Genomic DNA, 6480 nt, shown 5'->3' on the forward strand with positions numbered 1-6480 from the left:
CTTCATCCCTCTTGGGGCTACACACCACACATTCCTGCCCCAGACTAGGCCACGGTAGCTTTGCACCTGCCTTCTGTCCCTCAGACAGAGGATCCGGAGGGAGGGGCCTGGGCCCCAGACTCCAGCCGTAGGCCCCTTCTGAGAAGCACCGCTGGGCGAAGATAAGCATCTCAGGGGTTCTCAAGAAGTCCCTTGCACAGCTTAAGCATGCTTTGTTCCCACAGGTGCTAGGAAGTGCTCACATCTGTGTCTGGTTCTGCCCTCCCACAGCAGGGCAACCATGGCAGGGAGGCACCAAGTCTCACGCATCTCTGTGAGCTGTCCCCCTACCCAGCCCAGGACAAAGCCTGGCACAGACAGTGTTTGAGTGAGTGTGTGAGTGAGTGAGTGAGTGAGTGAGTGAGTGAGTGAGTGAGCACATGACTGAGAAAACGCATGAGCAAGTGAAGGCACAGGAGAATCGCAGCCCTCAAGGCAGATAGGCTGGTAGTTAAGTACACAATAGCATTCATGGGTCACCAGGGTCCCTCATCCATACCCAATGATAGAGACCACCTGGGGATGCCTCGAAGACTCTCCTTGGATACTCTGAATACACCAAAAAGAATCGGAGCAGCAGAAGCAAGGAAGGGGCTGGCAAAGCCACACAGCCACTTACTGACACAGCAGCCTACTGTCAGGTCTCTCGCTCTCTGGCCACCAGGAGCCCTGCCCTCAAGGCCAACTTGTTCTAGCTGTGGAGGAAGCAAGTGCTAGGTCCTGGAAATCATAACCAGGAAAGATGGCTGGGTAGCTGGACTACAGGGTGTTGCTCTGGAAAACACACTAGGCATGTCTTCCTTCCTTTAGTCATTCATTCCTTCAAAATTCATTTAGTCAACCGACTCTCTGAAAAGACTTCCCAGGTCACACTTGAGGGAGGGCTCCAGTGGCTCCGTGCTGAATCTGACCTGCCTGCACCTGCCTCAGAAAAGCTCCCAGAAATAGAGGGCAGGACTGTTGCCAGGCTATACTGCTGTGAGTGGAACCTGAGGTGGGGCTGGGTGGGCAGAACGAAGAGTCGGGAGGCAGCTGCAGAGAAGCGTCTCCTTGGTTATGGGCTCCTGTGTGCCTAGAGCCAACATAGGGAGCTGTGGTCTTCAGGAGCACCATGAAGAACATAGGCCAGGCAACACTAGGATCCATCTGGGGGCCTGGGCATGTAGCTCAGGTGGTTGAGAGCCTGCCTCACATGCATGAAGCATGGTTCTCTCCTCAGCACCCCATAAACTGAGGATGGCATCACCCAACTGTAGTTCTTGCCCTCAGGAGGTAGAGGCAGTTCAGTCATTCCTGGCTACATAGCTAGTTTGAGGCAGATCCTATCTCTAACTAACTAACTAGTCAATCAATATAATGTAGTTTAATCTAATGAAAAGTAAGTCCACCTAGGACCTAAGGAGCCTACCGTGATGGTCAGACACTAAGGAGACTCCAGGCCAGGGACAGACCCTGGGAGGTGTCAAGGTGGACAGTGGTGATGTCCAGGGCCACTGTGACTGCTGGGGAGTGGAGGACAGAACAGATAGGATAGTACAGGCCTGATAACCCTGATGGAGAGGAAGTTCCTCCCAGGGGAGCCCAGGCCACTTCCGCTCTCCACTTGGAGCTGGGTGGTGGATAACAGCTGGCCTCAGGCCTTGAGGCCATGGGGCCTTCCGGCTCAGCCTCACAGCACACGAAGGAAATAACTTTATTAGCTAGTGGGTGAAAAACAGGAAACGTACGCTGTGACTCGGGCACCGGTGGGTCTCACTCACATCTAGTTTCTAGGAAACAGACATGAAGCCTCAGACAAGGTTGCTTTTTTCTCAGCCAAATCTTTCTGGAAACACCAAGCTTTTCTTGGGGGAAAAAATACATGTCCTGCAGGTCCCCCAGACAGTGGGGTAACAGCAGCACACATCCCCACCCCAACAGAGAACCTACTGTCCCTCACAGCATACCCGCAGACCTCTATGAAGCCTAGAGTAACAATGGCTCTCTGCCTGAGCCTCTACTATGCGCTGTGTGTGGGATCAAACTGTATCCATCACTCACCACAATAACAACAGTAAGAGTGTCCAAGTAGGCTTAAAAATAATCAGCTTTAAGAACTTAGGGCAGCTCAAGATCAAAGAAGGGAGCAAAGCAGCCCAGACAGAAACTAACTGAAAGGTTCCCACTTGGTAGAACAGGTAGAAACATTGCTACAATGTTTACATAAAACTGCTCCACTAACATTCAGCCAATCATGAAGAAATAAAACTGTGGAAGTCCTGTCAGACAGTGGTAACAAGGTTTAATAGACCAGGTAAGCAAACTATCACCCGCAAGATTTTAGCCACAATATTTTAGCCAAAATAATGGCCAAATGGATACTGAACCTGACTGCGGTGCCTGGAAAATGTAGCCAATTTTAAGAAATTTTAAATCATTATTATTTTCACTATGCATGTGTGTGTGTGTGTGTGTGGTTTATGCGCACAAGAGAGCAGGTTACCACAGAACCCAGAAGAGGATGTCAGATTACCCTGGAAGTCTCCCAATCCTAACTGGAGTTGAAAGCATGAATAATGCATGCTTTTAACAACTGAGCAGTAGCTCTAACCCATGTAGCCAAATTTATATAAACACACAGGCCTCCTCAGCACTCTGATAATGAACTAAGCTATACGCAAATCTATGAAACCCCCAAGACCCAGGGTCATGTGACTCGTGCTTGCTGACAAAAGAATTCAAGAATAGAAAACTCTGAAAATGAATTTTTTTTTTAATTAGGAGAGCAAGGAGTGAAACTATGACTTACGTCAAAACACATATTTTAAGATTTGATTAAAAATTAATATCTGTCCATAATTATCTAAAATTCCCAGCAAGTAAATAACGTTAGAAACTTAAAATTTGATATCTAACACCGCCCCCCTCCCAAAAAAAACTGTAGCAAACATTTTACTAAATTCTGAGAGTTGTTTGTATTTGTTTATTTAAGTTAGGGTCTCTCTTTATGTAGCCCAGGCTGGCCTTGAACTCAGGATCCTCCTGTTTTAGTCTGCCATGTAATGAGACTATAGGTGTGAGTCACAATCCCTGATTAGTAGCATTGTTAAAAAAAAAAAAAAAAGAAAAGAAAAGAAAAAGGGGGGGCTGGAAAGATGGCTCAGAGGTTAAGAACACTGGCTGTTCTTGCAAAGGTTCTGAGTTCAATTCCCAGCAACCACATCATCGTGGCTCATAACCATCTATACTGAGATCTAGTGCCTTCCTCTGGGCTGCAGACAGAAAGCTGCATAAATAATAAATAAATAAATAAATAAATAAATAAATAAATAAATCGATCTTATTATTATAAATAATTAATAAATAAATCTTTTAAAAAAAGGGCAGGAAAAAGAGCTGAAGAGATGCCTCAGGGCCTAAAGGTGCTTGCTGCCTAACACCCTCAAACTCACAGCAATCCCCCTGCCTCTGCTTCCCCTTGTGCTGGGATCCCAGGCGTGCGCCACCGTGCCCAGCTGAGAACCAGTTCTTGATGCTGTCCTTTGATTTCCACATGCATGGTGGCAGTCGCAGCCGCATCCATGCATGCATACATACATACTGCATACAGGCAGACAGATGTCATTAAATTTCGTAACGAGAAAGGTAAATATGCCTGCTAGTCCCGTTTTTATTCAAAATCATATCAGAAGCTCCAGAGAAAAATTAAGGAGAAAAACCCCGTAAGGATTGAAAACCAAAAGGAAGCTAGCAGTCATTTTCCAGATTATATGATTTTTTTTTCATTGAAAAGCAAAGTAATTTGAAGAAAGTTATTTGACTTAAGAAAGTTTAACAAGGGGGGCTGAAGAGATGGCTCAGTGGTTAAGAGCACTAGCTGGTCTTCCAGAGGACCTGGGTTCAATTCCCAGCACCCACATGGCAACTCACAACTGTCTGTAACTCCAGTTCCAGGGCATCTGACACCCTCACACAGTCATACATTTAGGCAGAACACCAATGCACATAAAATAAATAATAATAATAAATTATATTTTTAAAAAGTTTAACAATCTGCCTGATATAAAAATCAACATAAAAAGTCAATTGTGCTCCTATGCAATACTAGGTTTTGTTTTAACTAAAAAAGACACTTTAAGATGGATATATGATTCTCACATATCTTGGAGTAAATCCAATAAAAAGCCCAAGACTCTGAGCAAAACTTCACTGGAGACACTGAAGGCATCCCAGATATGCAGGGACATAACTGTTCATGAGTAGCTTGCCTTATGCTATCAAAGACCTCACTTCTCCTCCCAGAGCCCCACAGAGTCTATGCAACCCATAGGAGGTCCCCGGTGAATATTAATTATCAGGAGAAAAACTGAATGTGGGTTTGTTCCTTCAGGGCCTGTGTAGAAGAACAAATGCCCAAAGCAGGCTCCCCTAGCCAAGGACTGGGCAATCTGAACATCAGTAAGAATGATGGAAAGCAGACTGGCATAAAAACTAGTGTGTCACAATATCAAAAAAGAAAACATTTACCGATCACCTTTGGAGAAAGCCAGAAACTACTCATGACTAGAAAAGCTGATGAGTCAAGGGAAAGACACATTCATCCTGACTCGCTATTTAAAGTAAACCTCGAGGAAATGAACTAGTAGTTGTGGAAAGGAAGTTGTTGTTTTCTTTCATAAAGGAACTGTAGCTAGTAAATAAAAGAATAATGGGATCAGAATATCGCCGTCTTTACATTTCCTTAGAGAACACCCGATTACAGGATGGGGACAGGAAAAGTACAAAGCTAGCTTAGAATATCGATGTCGAGAGTAAGGACATTCTCGGAGAATGATGGGATTTCTTAAAGGGATGCAGAAGCCAGCCTGAAGCCCCCTCCACCCCCAGTCCTGCCCGAGGCCAAGCTGGGGCAGCACAACAAATAATAGCAAGAGATACAACCCCTCCCCTCCACGAGTAAGGCGGAAAACAGTAAGCCCATAGTATAAGAAAAAAATGAACGCTTTGAAGACTAGATGAGACAGAGCTATTCAAACCTTTCCTGACATCTTCCCAACAATATTTTGAAAAGGCAGCCATGGAAATTTGATATATTGGATGTGTGATTCTATCAGATAACCATCAGTTATTTATCTGGGGGTGTTTAAGCGTCTTTAGCTTTTGGAGAGTTGATGGAGTATTTTTGTGTGAAATGAGATGATATGGTTAATTTCGTTTGTTTTAAAATAATTCAGGGCTGGGGGTCTAGCCTGAGCTTGAGAATCAACGTAATTGCTGAGGTTAAATGACCAGTATTCTGCGGTTCATTATGCCACACATACCATTGTGTCTCCAAAGCACACAAAGACCACCATAGCACACAATTGTTAACTAAGCTGTACAAATTCCAATGTCACATAAGCCATCATCTCTGATGAAAAAAAATTCAACAGTAGGAGAATCTGAAAATGAATTGTTTTTATCAGCAGATTAAGGGATTAGCACAGAAAAAAAAGAGCTAACAGAGTAAGGCTGGGGGAAATGTGCTTATTTCACTCTCTGCTATGTGTTGGTACTCCTCCCAAGGGTTCAGCTGCGGGTGAGGACAGGGGTTCAGGCTGAGGGGGTGAGAAGCACAGAGTCATCGCACAGACACTGGGTGTTGGGTGAATGCAATCCAAGGGCTAGCGGATGCAGGGAAGAGAGGTTACTTTCTGTAGCTTTGAGCGTCGGATCAGGTTCCTCCACACAGTCTCCTAGTCTGCCATTGGTTGTTGGTCTCCAGGCAGGTTCCCCAAGGTCAGGCCGTGCACCACCCCAGACCACCGTGAGCCCCAGTGGTCCCTTGCCAGAAATGCCCACAGGTGTGCCTTTAACTGCAACTGTTCAGCTACCTCATCAGACTCATGATCCTCTTGCCTCTACCTCCTGAGTGCTGGGTGCACAGGTATGAACAATTTAAGATGTATCACAAGCAGAAAAAGTTAAAAACAGTATGTGATGCAAGATGCCACAATTAATTAGAAATACATTGAGTATCTATTGCTGTCTACACTTTCACAAGAATACACACCAAACTATCAATCTTCTCTTTGTTACAGTTTATAAATTTTAAAGTAAATTATTCAAATTAATAGTGATACTAGCATTATTTTGACTGGTTCCAGCTCTTGGGATGAGGCAGGAGGATAGAGAATTCCGGGATAGTCTGGGCCCATAGAAACACCTTACCTCAGCAAACCTACACAAAACTCCATTCCAGATGAAGAAAGGACATTTGCAAAAAGTAGTATTCAATATTAACAAAAAGGTGCCCTTCTGTCAGTGCTGGGGGGGGGGGGGAGATTCTCAGAAACCAAAACAGAAGTTCATAGCATGATCCATCCCAGGAAGTGCCCTGCACTCACCCAGAGGCAGAGCAGAGCTGCTGAGCAGTCTGCTGCCTGGGTCTCTGTGGGTCCAGTCATGCCTGCTTCCAGAGAA

This window comes from Psammomys obesus, unplaced genomic scaffold (genome assembly GCF_907164565.1).
Source record: "Psammomys obesus unplaced genomic scaffold, mPsaObe1.curated_primary_1811, whole genome shotgun sequence".
In the NCBI taxonomy this organism is placed as follows: Eukaryota; Metazoa; Chordata; class Mammalia; order Rodentia; family Muridae; genus Psammomys; species Psammomys obesus.